The sequence below is a fragment of the Carex rostrata genome, chromosome 32 (genome assembly GCF_964058835.1).
Source record: "Carex rostrata chromosome 32, lpCarRost1.2, whole genome shotgun sequence".
Classification (NCBI taxonomy): Eukaryota; Viridiplantae; Streptophyta; class Magnoliopsida; order Poales; family Cyperaceae; genus Carex; species Carex rostrata.
In genome coordinates this window covers 209,032-233,207 of record NC_135949.1, presented here as the reverse complement: position 1 = coordinate 233,207, position 24,176 = coordinate 209,032, and the positions used below count along the sequence as shown (strand labels likewise).

The following is a 24,176-nucleotide window of genomic DNA, read 5'->3' as shown; positions in this document are numbered from 1 at the left end:
TCTACACTTGCCATCAATGCAAGGTTTGTCTCTTGTTCATTTTCCGACTCCGTGTTGGATTGCTCGGCCTCGCTCTCATACGAGAATAAGGCTTGCAAGGCTTTAGCCTTTTTCTTGGCCTTGTACCCATCCAATTGGAAGCAAGTTTGAGTGGTGTGCCCTTTTCTATGACATGTGAAGCACGTTACTCTTTTATTCTTCTCTTCTCGTTCCTTGTTGTAATTTATTTCGAGATCAAGCATGTCTTGAAACATTTTGGATAGGAGAATGGTATTTTTGGAGGTCTTATGATCAATTTTGTTTATAAATTGATCATTTGAGAGACAAGTGTTTGAGGAGCTAGAAGGTTTTCGGTTTTGAGCCGGAAATGCCATGGTTTTGAATTTTGAACTTTGCTTTGGGTTTCCGGATTGCCGAAGTTTCTCTTCGAAGCTTCGTAAGTGTGCATAGAGGTCATCCGGTGTGAGTGAGTCATGTGTGCCTTGAATTGCTTCTAGCGCACTCACCAAGCCGGACCATTTGTCTCTCATGAGCATGATCCTCAATAGCTTCCCTACAATTTTATTGTTAGAAAGCGGTTCTCCCAACTCGGTAAATTCATTTTGGATATGCATAAGTCTATTATACATATCCTCAATGCTTTCGCCATCTTCAACCTTAAAGGTTTCAAATTTGGCTTCTAAACCGGTTAATTTGGTTCGTTTAATTTGGGTATTTCCCTCATACCGGTTTACAAGAGCATCCCACATTTCTTTTGCGGTTGAAGAGCTACCAAAGATTAAGGCAACCGATTCACTAACCAAGTTAATTATGGCATTAATTGCAAGATCATTGTCTTTCTTGGTTTGTTTGGATTCGGGAGTCTCGATTTTAATGTCGGTGGTAGTGGTAGTGAATATTGGTGTATACCCCTTGTTAACCACATCCCATAACTCAAGAATGTTTAAATAATTGATCATGGTTTTCTTCCAATGCATAAAATTTTTGGTCGAATTGCCAAAAATTAGGGGTTCCTTCACGGGTCTATAGGGTGCCATTTGACAAGTTGATCTAACTCTAATTAAGTGTGTCTTAATTTGAGTAACTTGCTCTGATACCACTTTGTTATACTTAATGCACCTCTAAATGAACAAAAACTGAAAATAAATTGCAATTGAAAGTAAAAGAGATGAGTTTAGAGAAATTGACACGCGGGATGATAACGGAGTTCGGCAAAACAATGGCCTACGTCTCCGGGGCGTCGCAACCTCTTTCTAGGTGCGCCTTTCTATTACCCAATATGAAAGGATTACAATTGTGAACCGTGAGCCCTTACAAAACGGGAAGTCACGGCCAACGAGAGATGAGCGCCGGCGAGCCCTTACAACCAAGGGAAGTCACACGAGCAACTCGAGAACAAGAGAAACACTCAATAGATCACTCTAACCTAATCTAACTAGAGATTAGTGAAGTGGATTTGAGGTTGTTTGAGATTGATTGAGAGATATTGAAGTTTTAAGCTCAATCAACAATGGTGGAACCAAGCTCTCAGAAAATCGCCTCTTTTGAAGTTTAGGGACGGCTAGGTTAGATTTGAAAGTGATCCCTTCAGTCTATTTATAGTGGCAGCTCAAAAATGAGCTGTTTGAGCTAAAACGTTACAACGTTTTCCAGAAACGTTGGTAACGTTTTATGAAACTTCAAAAGTCCGAGAGCTGCACCAAAACGTTACACAAACGTTTCAAAAACGTTACAACGTTTTAACTTATAATGCGATTTTAGGTTTACACTTTTCTGACAGCTCAGCTAACTCATCCAAAACGTTACAACGTTTATAAAACGTTACATAACGTTTTGTACTGTAAAAACTTGATCAAAATCAGGAATTTCTGAAGTTTGGAAATTAATTAAAACGTTACCAACGTTTTAAAACGTTACAGAAAACGTTACCAACGTTTTAAAACGTTACAGAAAACGTTACCAACGTTTTAAAACGTTACAGAAAACGTTACCAACGTTTTAAAACGTTACCAACGTTTTAAAACGTTACAGCAACGTTTTTTGACTTTTTTTGACTTTTTTTGACTTTGATCGAGTTGTTTCACAGCGTTTTCTTAAGGTATAATCGTTATAACGTTTTACAAACGTTACCAACGTTTTTATCCTGTTGAAACAACATCAAAAACACTTTACCAAGTTTAGATTTTACAATTTACATTCTTGATAAGTCTTCATGATTTCTTCAGTTCAAGTATTCCATATTGCAATTCCATTTGACTTGAACCTGCATAATTCTAAAATAGAAGAAATCGTAAAATTCAATAATTGTATGTTTTTGCAAATTAGTCAAATAGACTAAAAAGATTATTGCTAGAACAACACAATAGAGGTATCACACGTGTGATACTCCAAGTCGATTCCTTCTCTGGTGAGGCTCTACTCGCTCGGTCTGCATTCCAACTGTGATTTGGAAACAAGGTATAAACATGTTATATTAATCTATTTAATTGATAAATAGATTTAATGTTTTAGAAATCAATTATGGAGTAGATCTGTAAATAGGATTAAACGGATCTTCTTGATTCATTTAATCCGTAGCTTAAGGTAGATGTAAAAGTTTTGTTTTACTCTTTCCGCACCTTAAGCATATAAATGGGTTTGAACAGTCAAAACCCCAACATACTTAATCAATGGGTTTGAACAGTTAAAACCCAACAGTATTAGGGCTCATACCTTAACTAATCTCCTATCCTTTGGTACCAATTCGTTCGGTTCATTATCTCTTACCAAAATCCTCTAAAACCTCACACAATCTCATCTAGGTCCTCTGGACCTTACAAACTCTCAATTGGATAACAATGCACTTACTAGTTCACCAATTTGGTTCTCGTGACAATTCGATTTACCGTTTGGTTAAACCCTAATTTGGTCAAATCTCAAATCAGCCGTTAAATGTTCTAGAAATTCAAGATCAAGGGGTAACCTTACCGATTATAAGTCTAATCGGTCGGATTAAACGAGTCAATTCACGATTATGCTCAAGTTAGGTTTTGGCACGAAATCCTATAAATCAAAATCCACAAATCGGAAGAAAATCGGGAAAAAGATTGACAAATAAACAAGCAAGGAGTGTAGAGGAACTAATCCTCGAGCAATTCGAACACAAATCTCGAGTTTAAAACGAAAATATGAGAAATCGAGAAAATTCGAGATTTCGAAAGAGAGAAGGAGAGAAAGGAATATTGAATCGGAGAGTTAGGAGAGATTCACGGTAGCTTACTCGGTTCCAACTTTGATTTCTCGCAACAATCGGGGCTTGAGCGGGAAAGGAAGCTCTCACGCTCGTTTTCTTCTCTCTTGGGCGAAAATCACATAAAAATGGGGAAAGTGGGCTGTGGGGAGAGAGAGAAGGTTCGATTTGAGTTTTAGGGTTAAAAATACCCTGAGTGCGGACGCACTCAATTCAGTGTGGGTCGGCCACCCGCACTCAGCACTTGGAACATTTTTCAGCATTTGAAAACACACAGAAATATACACGAGTGCGGACGCACTCATTTTCAGTGCGGGTCGATCACCCGCACTCAATACTTGGCATAATTTCGGCAGCTTGAAAACACAGAAAAGAATACTCCAGTGCGGACGCACTCAGTACTTAGTCAAATTTTCATGAAAACGGCACTGAACAAGGGAAATGTCTGAGCGTAATGCGAACACACTAAATTTCAGTGCGGGTCGGTTACCCGCACTCAGTACTTAGACGGATTTTGGAAAGAAATTCAATCAACACAGAAGAATACTCCAGTGCGGACGCACTCAAATCCAGTGCGGACGCACTGAGAAGAAATTCAGAAAACAACTAAGGAAAACAGAATCCAGTGCGGGTCAGTCACCTGCACTCACCACCAGTGCGGACGCACTGGACTTATAAAGGTTCAGAAATTCGAAATTCCGACGCGGTTTCGATTCATACTTAATTTACTTATTTAGGGGAACCTTAATTAAGGTTTAAACTTCCATTTTGTTAGCACGATTTTCGATTCTTGCATTTAAATCATAAAAAAATTAATTTTAAAAGTTTCGTAACGTAACAAATGCTCTTTAATTTGAACGACTCTGATAGACCAACGGACGACATATCCTACGTGCACTTTTATCAACTGACAAAACTAAAGTTTATGACTCACACTTACATGCATAAACATGAAACATAAACTCTTGTTTTGTAATTTCACGAAGATGTACGGGAATATATCATCTATTGGTCAATCAGAACCATTGGATTTAAAAAATATTGCATTTATTTTCTTGTACCAAAAGTTGATGAAATTTTATTTTCATTTACCTATCAATCAAGAGGATGAAATATTGAAACATCGAAGCGCTATAAACACTTCACGTTGGATTGAAGCTTAGACATGATCGAACTTCAGAAATTTTATTTTGGTTATGTTTAATATTTTCCCTTGATCATTTAAAAATAACTTTGGAATTATTTCATTGAAAATCGACCGTCGATTGCTCGTGTGAAAATGAACAGTCCACAAATATTTACACATATTGAAAGAGCAAATAATAATTAAATTCTATAAAATCAACAATTATAAGTATGATTTATCCATGAAAGCTATAAAAAGTTTGAAAATATTTTATTTTTATTTTTTCCATATTATCTGTTGTACAAATTAGATTTACATATGTACAAATTCAACATAAATAAGCTAATATTGAATGTCCAAACTAATTTGTCAAAAATTTCCCTTAATTCCATAAACTTTTGCAAAAAATCTCTTAAATAAAATTCAATCTATATAATATAATTCTATATATAAATTATTTTGCAAACTTTTTTATTTTTCTTCCTTGCAAAATTTTTAACCCTTTGCCAAATAAATCATCAACGGTTTTAAAAAAAAGAAGTCAGTGTTGATCTTCAACACAGACTAACCGTGAGTGATTTTTTTTTTTTTTTTTGTATTTATGCTGCTGAAATTTTCGTTCCCAGATTTATATCTTTCAATTTTCAATTTCAGCCGTAAAGAACTTCATTTTCCCTTCTAAATTTCATTTCCCTCTTCTCTACGATAAACCCTCTCCGTCTCTCTCACCTAGAAAAACACCGCTATCGCTAGATCTCTCTTCTAGGTTCGATTTCTCCATCTCCTCACCTAGGAAATCCTTAGCCACATCTACCTTCTCTCGCCGAGCCCAGCCTACCCCTTTCTCTCTATAGCTCTTCTTTCTCTCCGTTAATTTTTTTTTTTTTTTTTTGGGTCCGATTCCACTTCCTCCTCCCTTCTCCGCTGCCTTCCCTCTCTTTGGCCAGAGATGACGATAGGGGAACCAACACTGATCAATTTTAGGTCCGATTCCACTTCCTCCTCCCTTTCTTTTTGCTGTACTTCTCGGCTTCAATTTTTGAGCTAGGGTTTTGACGGGAAGGTTCAGAAGCTTGAAATTATTCACGGCCGGCCTTGGTTCTGCACCGCCGCCTTGCTGTCTCTCAACCCGCTCAGCCGGATTCAGGGTACTCTCTCTCTGTCCTTTGCCGCCTCAGCCTTGGTACCGGCCCCTTCTTGCCCCTCTTTGCGATTTGCTCCTCTCTTGGGTAATTAAAAAGCACTCACTTTTATTGTTGCTTGTTGTCGATTTTATTTAGTACTGTGATGTCTCGCGCGGGTTGTTGATTTTCCCTGCTGGAGTTGTAGAATTGTGGAAGTAATGATTGTAATTATGGTTCATGAGAAATACTTCATCGAGTTGTGCAAAGACTAGATAACATAGTTATGCCTCAGTGAATGTTGTACCTGTTTGTGAGATGAGTTTGAAATCCTAGTCAAGTCAACGGCCAATAATTTATATGTTAATAGCTTCTCAATACTTGAGATGACTGTGAAATGAATTTTATTGATTTGTTCTGATCAATTACACGAGGATTAGATGGGTGTTTATAACAGTCATATGGCTACAAATGGATGCTGCTGTTTAATTCGTTGTTACTGTTACTTCGCTAAAATTGGGATCATATGGTTTTTGCAATATTGAAATTCTGTTTTATGGTGCTAGCTTAATTTTGTTGCATATAGTGCCTTATTTTTTAAACTAGGCTTTCTATATATGTTCATTTCTATTCTGTTTGTAATTTTTATTTTTGTTGCTTTTCAAGTCATCAGTATTTCTTTTGTAAAATAGGGAATGATGGCAGGGAGATGGGTACACTTCTTGTATAGGTAATAGGTGCATCTCTTTTTTCTCAAAAAATTATTTTTATAGAGGCAAGTAGTACAGACTGGTATAATACCAGCATACCCAAATGCCAGTGAGTGATTTGAAATTTTCTCTGTATTTAGATTTCTCTTCTACATTAGTGTATATTGTTCTTATGAAGATTTATACAATTTATCTCATGACCTTTACAGTGCTTGTTCCTTTCATTTTGCTGAAATACACAACTGAAGGGTATTTTTGATATTTTTGGTCTTTTAACCTGCCTGTCTTGTGATTTTTGCACAGGACAGCCCATATGTCCAAATTTCTTGTTCTTTATACCAAAATTCTCAGGAGGATGGAACTATACCCTTGATTTATTTCATGTTTTTCTGTATTTTTTAGCCATGGTTTCTAATAACTTTTATAAGAGGAGAGTTTCAGCCCAGTACCAGTTTTTATTTGCTGATGACCTTTTTTGTAAAATTTGTACAGGGCAGACTACAATTCTGATTTGGGTGTTCTCGGTACCAAAAGTTTCAGGAAATCACAATCTATATCCTCGAAAAGTTTCAAGAAATTAGAAGACCTAAATCTATTTTTAATTTGTAATTTTATAAATGGCATATTCTGGGACAGCAAGGTTATTTACCAGTATATTTTACCTTTTAGAGTTAGAACTTTGAAATGTTTTAATAAATTTCAGAAAAATTCAAATGACATGAGGTTTGTTCCTAAATATCCATTATAATGTCTAGTTTTTGTTTGTAAAAGGAATTGGTTTTTTTTTGGGTCTTGTTGTGTTTTTAGGCCTGATTTGCAGACAGTACCAGCAGCACAGTGTTTGGACTTCCTTTGACTTGATTTTCAAGACGACCCCGTTACATGGATGGGCCAAACGAAGCATCTCTGCTAAAAGAGATTCATCGAAGTGAACCAGAAAAGGTTATAAGGATTTAACATATGCTATTAGTATATACTCTATACTCTATACCATTAGTTACACTGTAGTACCATTAGTCTATACTCTATATCAATAATAGCCCTGTAGTAGACCTGTTGAGAGATATAATTTGTAAGGGTAAATATGTAACTTCTGAATTGTGTGAGCATATTTCTGAATTCTGTAATGGGATACAACAATGAAAAGATGCTTCAATTTTTTGTAGAAAATATATTGGTTAAGGATGGAATAGTTAAAATTGCGGATTTGGGGCTAGCAAGGGAACGTTACTCGGAGCCTCCTTATACTGAATATGTCTCTACGAGATAGTAAGTTCATTATTTTTGTTCACTAAATGCTTTAAAGTTTGACCCTTGAAATTCTACTGGTACCTCAAAAACCCCAAATGACCTTCTGTGACAGATCAGCCAGTGCAGGCTGATCAGAAGTCCAAACCAAAAATCCACATGAACAGTCAGATAGAGAACTCAAAAACACACTTTAGACCCAAATTTTGCATTCATAGTATTTTTCTATGATTTACTAGCTATTTTTAAAGTTTGCTTTCTGAATCTCCAAAAAAATGCTGTTCTCTGCATCTTTTACCAATCTGCCCCTGCATTCAAGCATCTGTTAAAAATAGTTAGGAAATTACTAAAATCCTGAAACTTGGCAAGCGTGTAGCTTAGACTTTCCTTTACATTTCTATAAAAAGAACAAAAAATTTGGCTTTGTAGATTGTCCAGAATGAATTTTTAAAGATTGGCTGACAGCAGCTAAACTCAGATCTGGGTTGGTTTTCTTTCCATTGATCTATCTCGATCTTCTTTTCCTACTTTAGATCTAAACTCAGATCTGGGTTGGTTTTCTTTCCATTGCTCTATCTCGATCTTCTTTTCCTACTTTAGATCTGTTTCTTTTCAATTGCTAAAACAACATTGCTTATGTTCTTAATTTTGCTTAATGGGTGAGCTTGCATTAATTTGAGAATAATTTGCAGAGTTTGCATGGAGTGAATACACTTCTACGGTATATTGTCATACTACCCTCTTGTCATACACTTTATCATTGTGATATTAAATTTAATGGCACAAATTCTAATTTACACTAATTGCTATCCCTAGGTTGTACTAGGTGAAGTGGCAATGTGAGGTTGATTACGTTGAATAGGTCTCGTCAATTGAATGTCATCTCTTCCCGGGTGGTACTATCCTTTATATTAGTTATAGGTTGCAAGAAAGAGAAGCATTTTTTATTTAAGTCAAGTAAATAGATTTTTGATGACAATTAACTTGGATAATTTGGTGTCTTTTGTGTGTTTTTTTGGATAATTTTTAATGGCAATTAACTTGTTTGGTGTCTTTTGTTTGTGATTGTAGCATATTAATTTTTTAATGTCAATAAATGTTGAATGGTAATATATGGCTAGTAAAAATATGGAGGCTAGCCCAGAATCAAACAGAACCATGCAAACACTGATTGTTTTTAAAAACAGTTAGTGTTGGTGCTCAACGCCGACTGTTTTGAAAAACCAGTCAGTGTTGAACACCAACATTGACGCTTTAAAAACAGTTAGTGTTGAGCACCAACACTGACTATTTTTAAAAATCGTCAGTATTGAGAATCTACACTGACTGGTTTTTACCTGTCAGTAAAATGTAACTTTCACTGGCGTTGACTTTACTGACGCTGCTATAACAATCAGTGTAAGGGTATTTTAACAGTCAGTGAAGGGGTTTTTTGTACTAGTGATTACATCCATAATTATTGCGTGTAACATACCAATTTTCGAATAGGTTCAAGTTTATTTAATATGAAGGAATTATTATACTTTTGTCATACATATTAAGAATATTAAGTATTTGGTAAAATAATATGAAATATCATCTAATGTACTAGTATACTTTTATATTTTAAAAATTAGGATTTAATAGATTTGCATATTGTAACATTATAAATTATTAAACATAAAATCATGTAGACACATAGTATTAATTCTAAAAGTTTTGATGGCCAAGCCCAAAAGTATATAAATATTTCTCTTGCTATGTCCGCATAAAATTCCACTAGGCTGAAATGTCATCTTCCCTTATTAATATATTCATGTTGTAAAATATATATATAATATTCTATTCCTAAGTTTTATGAGTTATGACCAATCCATTATTTCATTTCCTTAGAAGAATGATATAATAAAGGAGTATAAAAATATAATCACTTGGGGAATGTAAAATTCCACTACCTTATTCGGTGCATATACAAATATTCCAATAAGGTGCTTCAATTGATATTTCTTGGAGAGTCCGACCATTCCTTTTAATTCAAATAACAAGAGATCTAGACAGAAAAAAGGAGAAATTGAGAGAGTAAATTGGAAAAGAAGAGAGGAGATAGAAGAGGAAAGAGAGATGGTAATTGCTCGTTGATTGATTGTTCTTATACCTGACCCGATTAACTTTCTCCGATGGTCAAGCAATTATGAAGAAATGAAGGAGATGAAGATTTTCGCAGCACATGTCGTTCACTCGAGGTTGATCGACTCTCTTCCTCTCGTAACAAATTGGAGCAATTTTCGGTATTTAATTAACAATCTCCCTTGCACATTCTTTTTTTTCTTGTGGTGCATATGAGTTGCATGCAAGAGCTAAGACTTTTCTTCGTTTTGTTTTCTGATTTCAGTTATAACGGACCACAAGTATCGAATAGAAATTATTGTACTGGTTCGTTCATGCACTATGTCAATAAATTATAGTTTGACCCTCTTTTGTCATCCATATTAGTTATATAATTGTATTCACTATTTTATGGTTTAAGCCATGTTCTGAACCCTCTTTGTACCTCTTGTGCTCTAGTACCGATTGGTTGTGTTGCCTTTTAGAGTATAGTAATCCAATAGCAATATAATAACAAGGACCCATTTTTTAAGAATTTTGTAAGTTTCACTAGTACAAAAAACCCCTTCACCGACTATTTTAAGCAAAGCATCAGTGTTGCTCACACTACACTGACCATTTTATTAAATAACAGTCAGCGTTGTTATTCAACACTGACGCTTTATAAACAGTCAGTGTTGGTTATCAACAGTGACTGTTTTTCAAGAAAGAGTCAGTGTTGAATACCAACACTGACTGTTTTTCAAGCGTCAGTGTTGATTACCAACTCTGACGCTTTAAAAACAGTCAGTGTTGGTCCTCAACACTGACTCTTTTGCAAAACAGTCAGTGTTGAGTACCAACACTGACTCTTTTGAAAAAGAGTCAGTGTTGTGAACCAACACTGACTCTTTATAAAGCGTCAGTGTTGTGAACCAACACTGACTCTTTATAAAGCATCAGTGTAGAGTAGCCATACTGACTCTTTTGGAAAAGAGTCAGTGTTGGTACTCAATACTGACTGTTTTCCAAAAGAGTCAGTGTTGAGGACCAATACTGACTCTTTATAAAGCGTCAGTGTTGAGTAACAATACTGACTCTTTAAAAACAGTCAGTGTTGCTACTCAACACTGACTGTTTTTTTTTTTTTTCAAATATCATAATTAAAAATATATTATTTTGTTTTGAACATTTCATTGAACACATGTAATACATGAATTTATTTAATAATATCAAGTTAAAACTTAAAATCTTTCAAGTTTTTACAAATACGAATTTAATAATCACAAGATAATACAAGAAGACGGAGAATCCTAAAGAAAATCATGAGTTAATTATATGAAATGTGATTTCAATCGGGTTTTTGCTTTTATTGACAAATTTGATAAGTGAATCCAATTAAGTAATTCGTGGATATTTTACAATACAATTAAGTCTTCCAAAATTTATAATATATTTTTAAACTTTGATTAGTTGTTAAGAAAGTATGTACATAAATAAATAATATGATAATATAGTTTATGTTGAAGAACATAAAAATAAAAATATGTTAATTAGAAACTTAGAATTTTGTAAATTTAAAAATAAATTGTTAAATAATTTTGACACATAAAATTATATAGCATTACATGCATGTTGCATATATGAATTTTGCATAAAACAGAGAGCATGCTAAAAGAATTACCATTCAAATTGGATTCACCCCAAATGTCGTTTGTGGGTCGATTGGAACCGTTTAAATTACTAGTACAATTGTTTAATTGTTTAATTCTTTAATTGGTTAAATTGTTTAAATTGATTAAGTAGTATGATCTTTCGTATAACATACTAAAAGAATTATATAATGGGACAACGTGATTTGTTGCACGATATTTTGATAATTTGAGTGCAGCGAAGATCGCTCTTGGTGTTGTTTGCATATTGGATGATTTTTGATAGCCGATTATATTTGGCGCCAACTGAATAATTGTGGAGGGAGTAGTCAAAATTTGGAGGGAATCTAATAAATTCACACATAGATATGATATTTGGAATAAACTCATCAAAAATTTAGAGGGATGTTTGCAAGTTATGATATATTTACGAATCATGATATTTTTAAAAATAAAATATAATTTTTCTATTGAAATTATATTCAAAAATTATTTTATATTTCAGAATGAACAAAATTCTAATCCGATAAGATATATAAAAAAATCTCAAAAACTAAAAATTGGTTTTTTTTTCTTTATATAGAATTAATTTAGACATTCAAAATTAATTTATTTAAATTTAATTGTATCTAAGAAAATTATATGTTAATGTATAATAAATATTTTCTACTCTTTTTACATCTTATATGTCAAATAATACTTATAAATGTCAATTTTATATAATTTTATCATTATTTGTCTCTTGAAATTGAGTCAATAATTTCATACCATTCATTTTTACGTAATCAATTAACGGTCGATTTGCAATGAAATGAAATTTTATTTTCATTTATCTATCAATCAAGAGGATGAAATATTGAAACATCGAAGCACTATAAACACTTCACGTTGGATTGAAGCTTAGACATGATCAAACTTCGGAAATTTTATTTTGGTTATGTTTAATATTTTTTATCTCATAAACTTTTGCAAAAAATATATCTCTTAAATAAAATTCAATCTATATATTATAATTCTATATATACAAATTATTTTGTAATCTTTTTTATTTCTCTTCCTTGCAAATTTTTTAACTTTCTGCCAAAAAAAATCACCGACGGTTTTTAAAAAAACAGTCAGTGTTGAACACCAACACTGACTGTTTTTTGAAAAACCGTCAGTGTTAATAATCAATACTGACTGTTTTTCGGAAAACAGTCAGTGTTGGAGTTCAAACACTGACTGTTTTTTGGAAAAACCGTCGGTGATTTTTTTTGGCAGATGCCGCTGAAATTTTCGTTCCCGGTTATATGTTTCGATTTTAGCCGCGAAAAACTTCATTTCCCTATTCTCTGCGAGAAACCCTCTCCGTCTCTCTCACCTAGAAAAACACCGCTACCGCTAGATCTGTCTTCTAGGTTCGATTTCTCCGTCCTTAGCCGCATCTACCTTCTCTCGCCGAGCCCAGCCTACCCCTTTCTCTCTATCGCTCTTCTTTCTCTCCGTCAGTCCGCCCCGATTCTTCTGCGACTCCCTGACCCCTACCACTCTCCGCCACTGTGTCTTTCCGGCCTCCGCTACTCCGCACTGACCGTCGACCGCGCCTCCGCCGGCTGCCGATCACCGTCCTTGCGGCTCTCCAGTCTCCACAACTCCGCCCTGTCGTTCTTCTCCACTGTTAGGTTAGTTTTCTATTTTGTTAATTGATTTGTTAGGAATGGGTAGTTTTAAAGCTTGTTAATGGTAATTATGGATTTATTATTATTGAGGTAAATACATTACGTTGCCTGCAAATGAGCAAAGATAGACAAAAATTCCAGTATAATATTTGTTTCTAAAAGTTTTTGGGTTCTTTTTTTTGCTGTTGTAAGTGTGAATCCTTAACTAGGGTTTGATAGAATTATCATCTGAAAAAATTAGGCCAGTAAACTATAATTGTGCAAATTACTTGAATTAAGTTTCTCTAACTGACCCTCCGACATGCACTGGAGCTGTAATTTATCTCAAATTAAGTATCCATGTACCTTCAAATCTCAATTGAGGTAGAATGAGTGGAAGGCAGTACAGATGGCAAATATTTTATAGGATGGATAAGAGGAAAAGGTGTATTTCTCTAACACTCTTTAGTTTTCTTGATTATCTTTGATTATGTACTGAAGGGAGAAAGACGAAGACACAATCGATAAATTAAAATCTGCAAACTGATAGTAAGACAAGTGGGTTCGTTTCTTGATTCAGACTACAAAGGTACTATGCTAACACGGTTTCATTATAACGGGCCTAGATATGCTAAGTGTAGATTAATTATTAGTCTTATGTAGGTGGATTATATAGTACCAGTAATTATTCATATGTATTACCAGTAATTGGGTGAATATTGATGCTAAGGTATACAGGTGTGAAACAGGATGCTAAGTGTACATGAAATTTCTTCCAAAAACTACATCCCATTTTCTCTTTTCTTTGATTAATTATTAGTCTTATTATATACGTGGATTAAGAATGCACGACAAAAGACAGAACTATTTATCTTCAGCAATCATATTATGTGATATTCATATGAGGGGTAATATAGCCATCCAGGTGCAATCGATGGTGATGTCGAAAAAGACTACTGGTCTGAAGGTAATTACTAAGGCAGTTATTGATGTTCTTGATTGCTCCAATTTTTATTTATTGTTCTTGATTGCTCTATTTTATTAAGAGGAATAATGTATTAAATTCTAAGTGGTCTTGCTTACATTCTAAGTGGTTCTTGATGTTTCACCGTTAGTATGGTACTGACCAGTATATACCAGTAACAGCCCTGTAGTAGACCTGTTGAGAGATATAATTTGTAAGGGTAAATATGTAACTTCTGAATTGTGTGAGCATATTTCTGAATTCTGTAATGGGATGCAACAATGAAAAGATGCTTCAATTTTTTGTAGAAAATATATTGGTTAAGAATGGAATAGTTAAAATTGCGGATTTGGGGCTAGCAAGGGAACTTTACTCGGAGCCTCCTTATACTGAATATGTCTCTACGAGATGGTAAGTTCATTATTTTTGTTCACTAAATGCTTTAAAGTTTGACCCTTGAAATTCTACTGGTACCTCAAAAACCCCAAATGACCTTCTGTGACAGATCAGCCAGTGCAGGCTGATCAGGAGTCCAAACCAAAAATCCACATGAACAGTCAGATAGAGGACTCAAAAAAACACACTTTAGACCCAAATTTTGCATTCATAGCATTTTTCTATGATTTACTAGCTATTTTTAAAGTTTGCTTTCTGAATCTCCAAAAAAATGCTGTTCTCTGCATCTTTTACCAATCTGCCCCTGCATTCAAGCATCTGTTAAAAATAGTTAGAAAATTACTAAAATCCTGAAACTTGGCAAGCATGTAGTTTAGACTTTCCTTTACATTTCTATAAAAAGAACAAAAAATTTGGCATTGTAGATTGTCCGGAATGAATTTTTAAAGATTGGCTGACAGTGCGCAGCTAAACTCAGATCTGGGTTGGTTTTCTTTCCATTGACCTATCTCGATCTTCTCTTCCTACTTTAGATCTGTTTCTTTTCAATTGATAAAACAACATTGCTTATGTTCTTAATTTTGCTTAATGGGTGAGCTTGCATTAATTTGATAATAATTTGCAGAGTGAGTTTGCATGGAGTGAATACACTTATACGGTATATTGTCATACTACCCTCTTGTCATACACTTTATCATTGTGATATTAAATTTAATGGTACAAAATCTAATTTTCACTAATTGCTATCCATAGGTTGTACTAGGTGAAGTGGCAATGTGAGGTTGATTACGTTGAATAGGCCTTGTCAATTGAATGTCATCTCTTCTCGGGTGGTACTATCCTTTATATTAGTTATAGGTTGCAAGAAAGAGAAGCATTTTTTATTTAAGTCAAGTAAATAGATTTTTGATGGCAATTAACTTGGATAATTTGGTGTCTTTTGTGTGTTTTGTGGATATATGGCATGTAATTTGGATAACATGTAATTTGATAATTTTTAATGGCAATTAACTTGTTTGGTGTCTTTTGTTTGTGATTGTGGCATATTAATTTTTTAATGTCAATAAATGTTGAATGGTAATATATGGCTAGCAAAACAGAATCATGCCAACACAGAAAAACAGTCGGTGTTGGTGCTCAACACTGACTCTTTTTCAAAAGAGTCGGTGTTGGTGTCAACACGGACTCTTTTTCAAAAGAGTCGGTGTTGGTGCTCAACACTGACTCTTTTTCAAAAGAGTCGGTGTTGGTGCTCAACACTGACTCTTTTTCAAAAGAGTCGGTGTTGGTGCTCAACACTGACGCTTTAAAACAGTCAGTGTTGAACCCAACACTGACTGTTTTTAGAGAGTCAGTAAAAGGTAATCTTCACTGGCGCTGGTTTTACTGACGCCGCTATAACAGTCGGTGTAGGGGTATTTTAACAGTCAGTGAAGGGGTTTTTTGTACTAGTGTTTGAGGGCTATAGTTAATTGAACTAATAAATGTCAGCACTAAACTATTGATTCAGTGTCGATAATTTGACATACGCGTGGACCCTTCATAGCTGGATTAAGAAGGATTGTCAAACATGTCCACACCATAGCCAAACGCTGGTTTCGTCATCTCGACAGTGCTAAGGTGCGGGTTTCGAGTTATTCTCAGATTCCTCGAACTAATTTTATTATTGTTGTTTTCTTGTCAATTTCATTGCTTGTTGTTGTGGATTGCTTATTTGCTTGATTATTAATTAGTCGTAATTAAGCTCTTGAATGGTGCTGAAATTTACAAAGTGGTAGCTAAATTATAATTATTATTTGGTTGCATGTTGATTGCTTGATGATTGTGATTTAATTTCGGGATTATTTGGTTAGTATTGTCAATTTGGTTGCTTGATTTGTTACGTATGGTAGTGGTACTTGGATAATGAATAATATTACATGAACCATGAAAGTGTCATAATAAATGGAGATTATAATTAGTGACCCATGCAATATTTGGTCCCTTAATTGTAAACCAAATCGGTGTGTATAGTGACACTTTAGACAAGTATGTGATAATTTGAACATGTATACATAAGCCTCAAGTATGGTATTTGACTATTTCTATATTGATTTAAGAGATTAGAGAATGGCATGATTGAATAATTTGGTTTAATATTATTTGAAATGTGATTTGGTTTGCTTGGTTGCTATTGTTTTGATAATTACTTGTTGATTTCTAATTGTTTGTCTTATTAATTATAGATCTATGTTGAAGTTTTGAATTGTATGATATAAATACATGAAATGTCATAGGAAGCATGATCTTAATTTTATGAAATTGATGCATGACTTGTTATAATAATTCATTTGGTTGAATCATAAGTTTGATTTAAGTGAATAGTAGCATGCATGATATGAACTGTTTACTTATTACAAAAGAAATGTGTTAAAGAACCATATGTCTGAAACCTAACGATCATGTAGGCGCCCTATTCGGGGTAAGCGTGTAATTTCTGTTATGTAGGCGCTGAACTTGTAGCGCATAACAGAAATTGCATAGGCGCCATATTCGGGGTAAGCGTGTAAATTTTGTTATGTAGATGCTGAACTTGTAGCGCATAACATAAATTGCATAGGCGCCATATTCGTGGTAGCGCATGACTCGGTTATGTAGGCGCTGAACTTGTAGCGCATAACTTTAGTCATGTAGGAGCCCTATTCGGGGTAAGCATGTAATTTCTGTTATGTAGGCGCTGAACTTGTAGCGCATAACATAAATTGCATAGGCGCCATATTCGGGGTAAGCGTGTAATTTTTGTTATGTAGGCGCTGAACTTGTAGCACATAACATAAATTGCATAGGCGCCATATTCGTGGTAGCGCATGACTCAGTTATGTAGGCGCTAAACTTGTAGCGCATAACATAAATTGCATAGGCGCCATATTCGTGGTAGCGCATGACTCGGTTATGTAGGCGCTGAACTTGTAGCGCATAACTTTAGTCATGTAGGCGCCCTATTCGGGGTAAGCGCATAATTTCAGGTTATGGCCATAATAGAAATTGGGTAGGCGCCATATTCGTGGTAGCGCATGATCAGAGTCTTGTATGAACCTTGACGGTCATGTAGGCGCTGAACTTGTAGCACATGACCGGGGTCATGTAGGTGCTGTACTTGTAGCGCATGACCGAGTATTGTTAATACCAAAATGGTTGAACCTCACACCTGAATCTTGACGGTCATGTAGGCGCTGAACTTGTAGCGCATGACCGGGGTCATGTAGGCGCTATACTTGTAGCGCATGACCCAGTATTGTTAATACCAAATTGGTTATCTAATATAGTGATACTTTATTCTATCAGGACTAGTCTTGAACAAAGCATGATTATATAATATGGTTGCACAACTAAATTGGATTGAACTTTTTAAATCTATTGTACATGAGCATGGCATGTCATAATATTTATTTTGCTTGATTGTTATAGTTATTAATTGTTTCTCTAGCTTGCTGATTTCTTTCGCGGTATTTGAGCATTTCATAAAGTGAACTTATATTTTTGTTTCTTGACTGATAATAGTTGGTAAGTTAGATTCTTTGATTCTTATATTATTCTTGTAGTCTATATTGTTTGTGCTCGGTGTTGTTTTAGTTTCAGTTGGTCAGATCTAAGGATAACTCGACTAGAACTGAATACCGCACTGGGAGATTTTCAATCTCTTACCATTCCACTTTGTGGGTTCCAGGTACAAAGCGCGATATTTGGAAACAAGTTGTAGAACTTGAAGATATGCAGGAGTTGCCACAAGTAAATTATTTGTTTCAAATAAATCTGCTATGGTATTTCGTTCGCATTTTTCATACCGTAGTAGGTTTGTTTTCAATTTGTTTATTAAATTTAATTTTATTCATGTAATGTGGCTCTTGTCTATGTCATTGGTAATTATGTATATACTTGATTGTGTATGATAATTGAATCGCCTTGCATTGACAGCGCTATTACAGATATACAATCCAAACGACACTTTTACTAACCCGAATATTCTAAAGTTAGTGCTATTCTCCAACCACTCGGGTTAGCACTATTCTCAATCACTAACCTATAAAACACTATTCTTGCACTATTCCTTACACGATCCAAACTTACCCAATATAAATAAGTTAGAAAAATGAAAAACATAAAAATATGCTACGTAGATCAATTTTGCCATCTAACTCTTGCCCAATTGGATGAATGAATCGGACAGAGAGACAAAATAAAACTTCAGACCATTGTGGGGATAATTTGCTAATAATGTATTTTTGGGCAACAATATCAGATCCTGTAGTCATTCATTAAATATCAAATTTCTAGTAACAAGTTGCAATTAGTTGAGACATGTCATATATCATTGATGCACTAGGCTTATTCTCAGATATACAACCTTATATCATGCTCATTTATACTAGAAATGGAGATTCATTTTAAATTATAAATGGAGATATTTACTAATCAATATCAGACCTAGTTGCACAAGACCTCAATTCTGAAGTCACAAATTTTTATAATCATAACCACATAATACCACGGAGAAGGTAAATCAACAAAGTAAGTTCATCTCAATCTGTTAACTATCTAGGATATATTTTACTGGATATTACGAATCACGCCTCTCAAAGCCTCCAAACCTTCTTGTACAATGATATTCAATATATGAGCGCCACAACGCACATGAAATAATTCACCACCAATAGGAAGTACGCTTTTGGGTTTCATAATGTACAACATCTCTCTAACTAGAGCATCATTGGTGGTAGAGTTATCTAGAACAATGCTAAAGACCTTTTTATCAATATTCCAATCAAGTAGCTTCTGCATTATCACTTCAGAGGTGTTCACTAGTGTGTGGAAATGGAACATGGACAAAGCTCAATATTATCTTTTGCATTTTCCAATTGTCATCAATATAATGACATGTTAAGCAAATAAAACCTTGAACATTGGCTGAGGTCCACATGTCCGTGGTAAGACTAACTCTACAATTAACCTTATCAATGACATCATACAAATTCGCCTTCTCTTCTCGATACAGTTGCACACAATCACTTCTAATTGTGTTTCTTTTGTTCAATCTGAATTGGGGTTGAAGGTTCTTGACAAAAACCCGAAAGAAGTGATGATTGGTCATATTAAAAGGGTACTCATGAGCCACAACCATCCTTGCATAATCTTTCCGACTTATTTCTTGTATAAACTCAAAGCATTCGAATTTGGCTTTACTATACGCGTCACAACTATGGTCTAAATGGTATTTCAAGTGACTTGTTCCCCTTTTACCACCGGTCGATAGTATTGCCTTGCAGTGCTTACACTTAGCATTGTAAGACCCATCAGGTTGTACCTTCTTTTCGAAATCATCCCATACCTTAGATCTCAGCTTCCTGGTTGATATGGTTTTGGTTGGTTTAGCATTAGCATTGTTTTGTACATGTTCTACTTGCTCTCGTGACTCCCCATCCATTTCAAGAGGTATTCTATATTAAAGTAACAAATTATTTAATATCTAACAAGTAATTGCAGAAAAACAAAAATTTGATCATATGAATAGAAATTTTCAATTTTTATTTTCAAAATAAAATGAAGATTTATTTTCTTACTCATCGTCATGATTGATGCTATTATATGACTCCGTATCAGTCTCGACAGTGTTAGGATCTTGTGTAGATGACACCGTAATATTCTGTAAATAGAACCATGAGTAAACATTTGAGGGTGTGGAACAATCAATAAATATTTGGTATAAAGGCAAAATAAAAATATTCTGACATACAATCCATAAAACCTTACAACCTGACTACCTGAGATGTTCCAACTTGGAATTCTAAATTTCGTTTTTTATTGGTTCACTTCTTATGAGCTACATAATTATTTTCCCTTTTTACATATCAACAGTATTACGACTACATTCTCAACTTTCTTATTTAAATTTCCAAATTAAATAAAAATAGAGTTATACATTAGATTTATATTGGCTTCAAATAATAAAAAGTTCTAACTGTTGGTTTGAGCATTTCATCAAACACCTCAATAGCATGGATATATTCCACAAACTCAACTCAAATAATAAAAAGTTCTAACTGTTGGTTGGAGCATTTCATCAAACACCTCAATGACATGAATATATTCCATAACTCAACTCAAATAATAAATAGTTCTAAATGTTGGTTTGAGCATTTCATCAAACACCTCAATGGCATGAATCTATACTATAAACTCAACTAAAAATTTGTAGATATTCAAGTACTGTTTTACAAATTATATTTAACTTACAGTATTTGATCTTCTTTTGTGATTCTATTTCAAATCAAGTCCTTTAAACGAGGTTGAGACACGGCCACCGTAAAGGATCGAAGTTCAAAGCCAAATTAACACCACTAGAGAAAATTGAAGTGAAAATGAGAGGAAGATTGACACAGATTTTACTTTCTATTTTTAACAGCAAGCAAATGAGGAGGGAAATAAAAATATACAGGGCACAATACAAATATTTCATATTTGGGATGTGCTGGAATAGAAGAGGCAGTGAGGCATAGTTTAAGGACATGAAATGGAAATAAATCTGTGCGTTAGGCCTAGCTGGAAGGTCAATTGAAAATATAAAACATCCCAAAATTATAAGGTTAAATATAATATTAATTTTAATAATTACCCTATGGGATAACGGTTACAAAATAGCCATTATCCGTACCCTTATCCATTAAGCTAATGAAAAAAAATTCCTACCCATACCCAATAAGCTAATGAAAAAAAAAACTTGCCCATACCCACTTTATCGAATATGATACGGGTCGGATAAACTGCTAAAAGGGTATCATTGACATCCCTATATTTGTATCTGCTTTTATTTCATGGGTACGGATAAGAATCGGATATTAGAAGGATACGAATACGGATCGGATATTAAACGGATACAAATATTTGTTTTTTATAGTAGTGAATTATATAATTTTTTCATAATATATGTTATACTATATCTGCTATTTCTTATTATAATAATAACTTACAGTTAAATTTCTATATTTGAAAATAACTTAATTTTATTTCTATATTTTAACAGTCAGTGATGTACGGATAGTTGATGCATGTAAAAGTATTAACTTCATAAATATTTTTAAAGTGCGCAAGTTGAGAATATAATTTATCAAAATATCGGTCTAGATAAAGATCTATAAAATAGTAGGATCCTGATAACAATCCCCGCAGGTCTATCCCCGCAAAAAACCCCGCACAAACTGCCAAAAATATCATGGGGGGGACTGCTCAATAATTAATACTACGCAGAAACTGTTAGTATTTAACTTGAAGCATCAAAGTATTTATCGTGAATTTGCAAAGTGTTAATCCCTATGCAATGATCTCTATTTAGGAAAGAATAAATCAATCAATTAGTTGTCCCCGCACAAAATTTTCTTTTTTTTTGAATCATCCCCGCACAACTGGGGACCATTAAATAAACAATTCCCTCATAAATACTTGCCATTTATCCCCGCACAAATTTTCCTTTTTTTTTTTTCTGGATTGTCCCCGCACAACTGGGGACCATTAAATAAACTATCCCCTCACCCAATGATAAATACTTCTCAGGCATAAGGATAAATACTTTATGATACATTGATAAATACTTTATGTTACATGGATAAAAACTTATCATATATAATTGCAACTTTCAGTAGAATATGAATGATAAATACTTCTCAGACGTAAGGATAAATACTTTATGATACATTGATAAATACTATATGTTACATAGATAAATACTTATCAGACATAATTGCAACTTTCAGTAAAATATCAATTATAAATATTTCTCAGACATAATGATAAATACTTTATGTTACATGAATAAATATTTTATGTTACATGGATAAATACTTCTCAGACATAATTGCAACTTACAGTAAACATCTGTGACAATGATAAATACTTCTCATATATAATCGTAAATACTTGTCAGAACAACGATAAATACTTTCTTGAACTTTATTCTTGAACTTGTCAATAAGTAATGTTTAATCAAATCAAAGTATTATCATGTCAGGGACAATGATAAATACTTCTCAGACATAAGGATAAATACTTGTCAGAACAATGATAAATACTTTCTTGAACATCAATAAACAGATAAATATTTATTAGCAGGAATTGTTATTAAAGGATAGTATAATTAATGCGGGGATTGTTATTAGAGGACAATATAATTAATGTGGGGATTGTTAATTAATGCGGGGATTGTTATTAAAGGGCAGTAATTAATGCGGGGATAAATGGAAATTCTTAGAGGAATTAATGCGGAGATAAAAGACAATTTAGGGAGTTAATTTGGAGAGAGAGAGTGCGGGGTTAAATGGGGGGACAGAGGTGAGGGGATCAATATAATTATTCAAAATAGTATGTTGCATGGATACGAGTACGGGTATCGCATCAGATATGATACGGATATGGCGATATAGTAATTTTTAAAAATTCCGGATACAATACGTCTATTATATATTATTTTAATTATATTATTAATTCAACATTTGTATTATATAAATTAAATATAAAAAATTTTAATTAGAGTATTTTGTATAAGTTAAATATAATTGCTACTACCATATGACAACAAGATTTATATGGTGTAGTGGTAGCTACAGTGGTTATGTTGCATAACCCATGTTCCCAAGTTCGATTTCCGCTGGAGCTTTTTATTTTGCTTAATTAATTGGTCTAGTTGGGGTTCACAGCTGGTGGTGCACCCAAATTAAGTAATTAACTTTACTTTTCAAACTTGTGTCTGTCGATAGTCAACACTGCATCAGCAGTGCGGTGACTGATGGTGTTGCGTGCCTCCTCTTTTATGTTTACGCTAACTAGGATACATGTCTCCTTTTCCTCAAAAAATAAAAATAAATAAAAATCTAAGTTACAAAGCGAGGTAATAGTCCTGCCAAAAGATTTAGAGCAGAACTACAGAACTAGTTCATAAAACGGAAATCTCTATTTTAGTGTCCAATCCGCCAACAGTTACCATTCAGAGATGAAACTTTGGATTTGATCTCAGCTTTCCAATTACATATTTTGTCTTCTTTTGATTAAATACATCTGTTTTATGTATAGAAGTCTAAATTTAGTTAAAAACATACCCACCACATATGCTGCCACACAATACGTTACAATTAAAATTGAATAAATTATGAAATTTAGCGATATATTTATCCCTTTCCTTATTTTTTTTTTGTTTCCATATTTCTCCTCTTCAATTGAGAAGACTCCACTTTCTATTTTCTTATTTATTATTTCCTTACTTCTTTGTTTCTATACGGATCACAATGTAAATCATTTTTTTTATTTCCTTATTTCCCTTTCTTTGTTTCTATACATATTGGTGTGAGCAATTTAGAATATATCAATGTGTGTGTGTGTGTGTGTGTTCTAAATTGGAAACAAAGAAGAATATAAATTGGAATGTGTGTGTGAATATATATTTTTCTTATAATATGTGTGTGTGTGTATATATCTCCATTCCATTATTAAGCACATTGGGTGTTCGATCCGCCAACGGCTACGATTGAAAGATAAAATTTTGAATTTAATCTCAACCCTCCGATCACATTATTCATCTTCTTTTGATTAAATACATATGAATAATATGTAGAAGTCTAAATTTAATTAAAAACATACCCGCCATACGTAATGACACACGATACGTTATAATTAAAATTGAACAAACACCAAAAATATAGCAATGTATTTATTTATTTTTCCTTATTTCTTACTTTCCTTACTTCTCTTTTGTTTCTATACATATCATCTATTAGAAAATTTATATATTAAGATCATCTAACGGCAGAATGAAAATTTCTATATTAAAAATTTTGTGCCATATAGATCACCCCATTTTTTTTTTCATATTTTTCAATTTTGTTTTTACACAGATGGTCCAGAGAAAATCAAGAATCAAGAGCTTATTTTTTTCAAATTAACTTGATAATTCTTAATTGTTTGTGTCCCTCTTATTATCTCTTATTATTTGGTTGAAAAACTATATTT

The 24,176-nt window shown here is 33.7% G+C and overlaps 2 long non-coding RNA genes across 4 annotated transcripts; both read left to right on the top strand.

The window, feature by feature from the left end:
• The first annotated feature begins 5,041 nt into the window (after nucleotides 1-5,041).
• Nucleotides 5,042-8,487, top strand: LOC144548029 (uncharacterized). The gene is made up of 6 exons (XR_013509210.1): nucleotides 5,042-5,584; nucleotides 6,169-6,206; nucleotides 6,679-7,128; nucleotides 7,353-7,455; nucleotides 8,127-8,155; nucleotides 8,251-8,487. It is a non-coding gene; the product is annotated as an uncharacterized LOC144548029 (long non-coding RNA).
• A 4,643-nt stretch (nucleotides 8,488-13,130) lies between these two features.
• Nucleotides 13,131-15,174, top strand: LOC144547974 (uncharacterized). Of its 3 annotated transcripts, XR_013509192.1 has the most exons (5): nucleotides 13,131-13,754; nucleotides 14,060-14,162; nucleotides 14,573-14,631; nucleotides 14,773-14,805; nucleotides 14,901-15,174. It is a non-coding gene; the product is annotated as an uncharacterized LOC144547974 (long non-coding RNA). The 3 variants fall into 3 exon arrangements; XR_013509191.1 differs by lacking the exon at nucleotides 14,573-14,631 and having other exon boundaries at nucleotides 13,132-13,754; XR_013509190.1 differs by lacking the exons at nucleotides 14,573-14,631; nucleotides 14,773-14,805 and having other exon boundaries at nucleotides 13,133-13,754.
• Nucleotides 15,175-24,176: the final 9,002 nt, after the last annotated feature.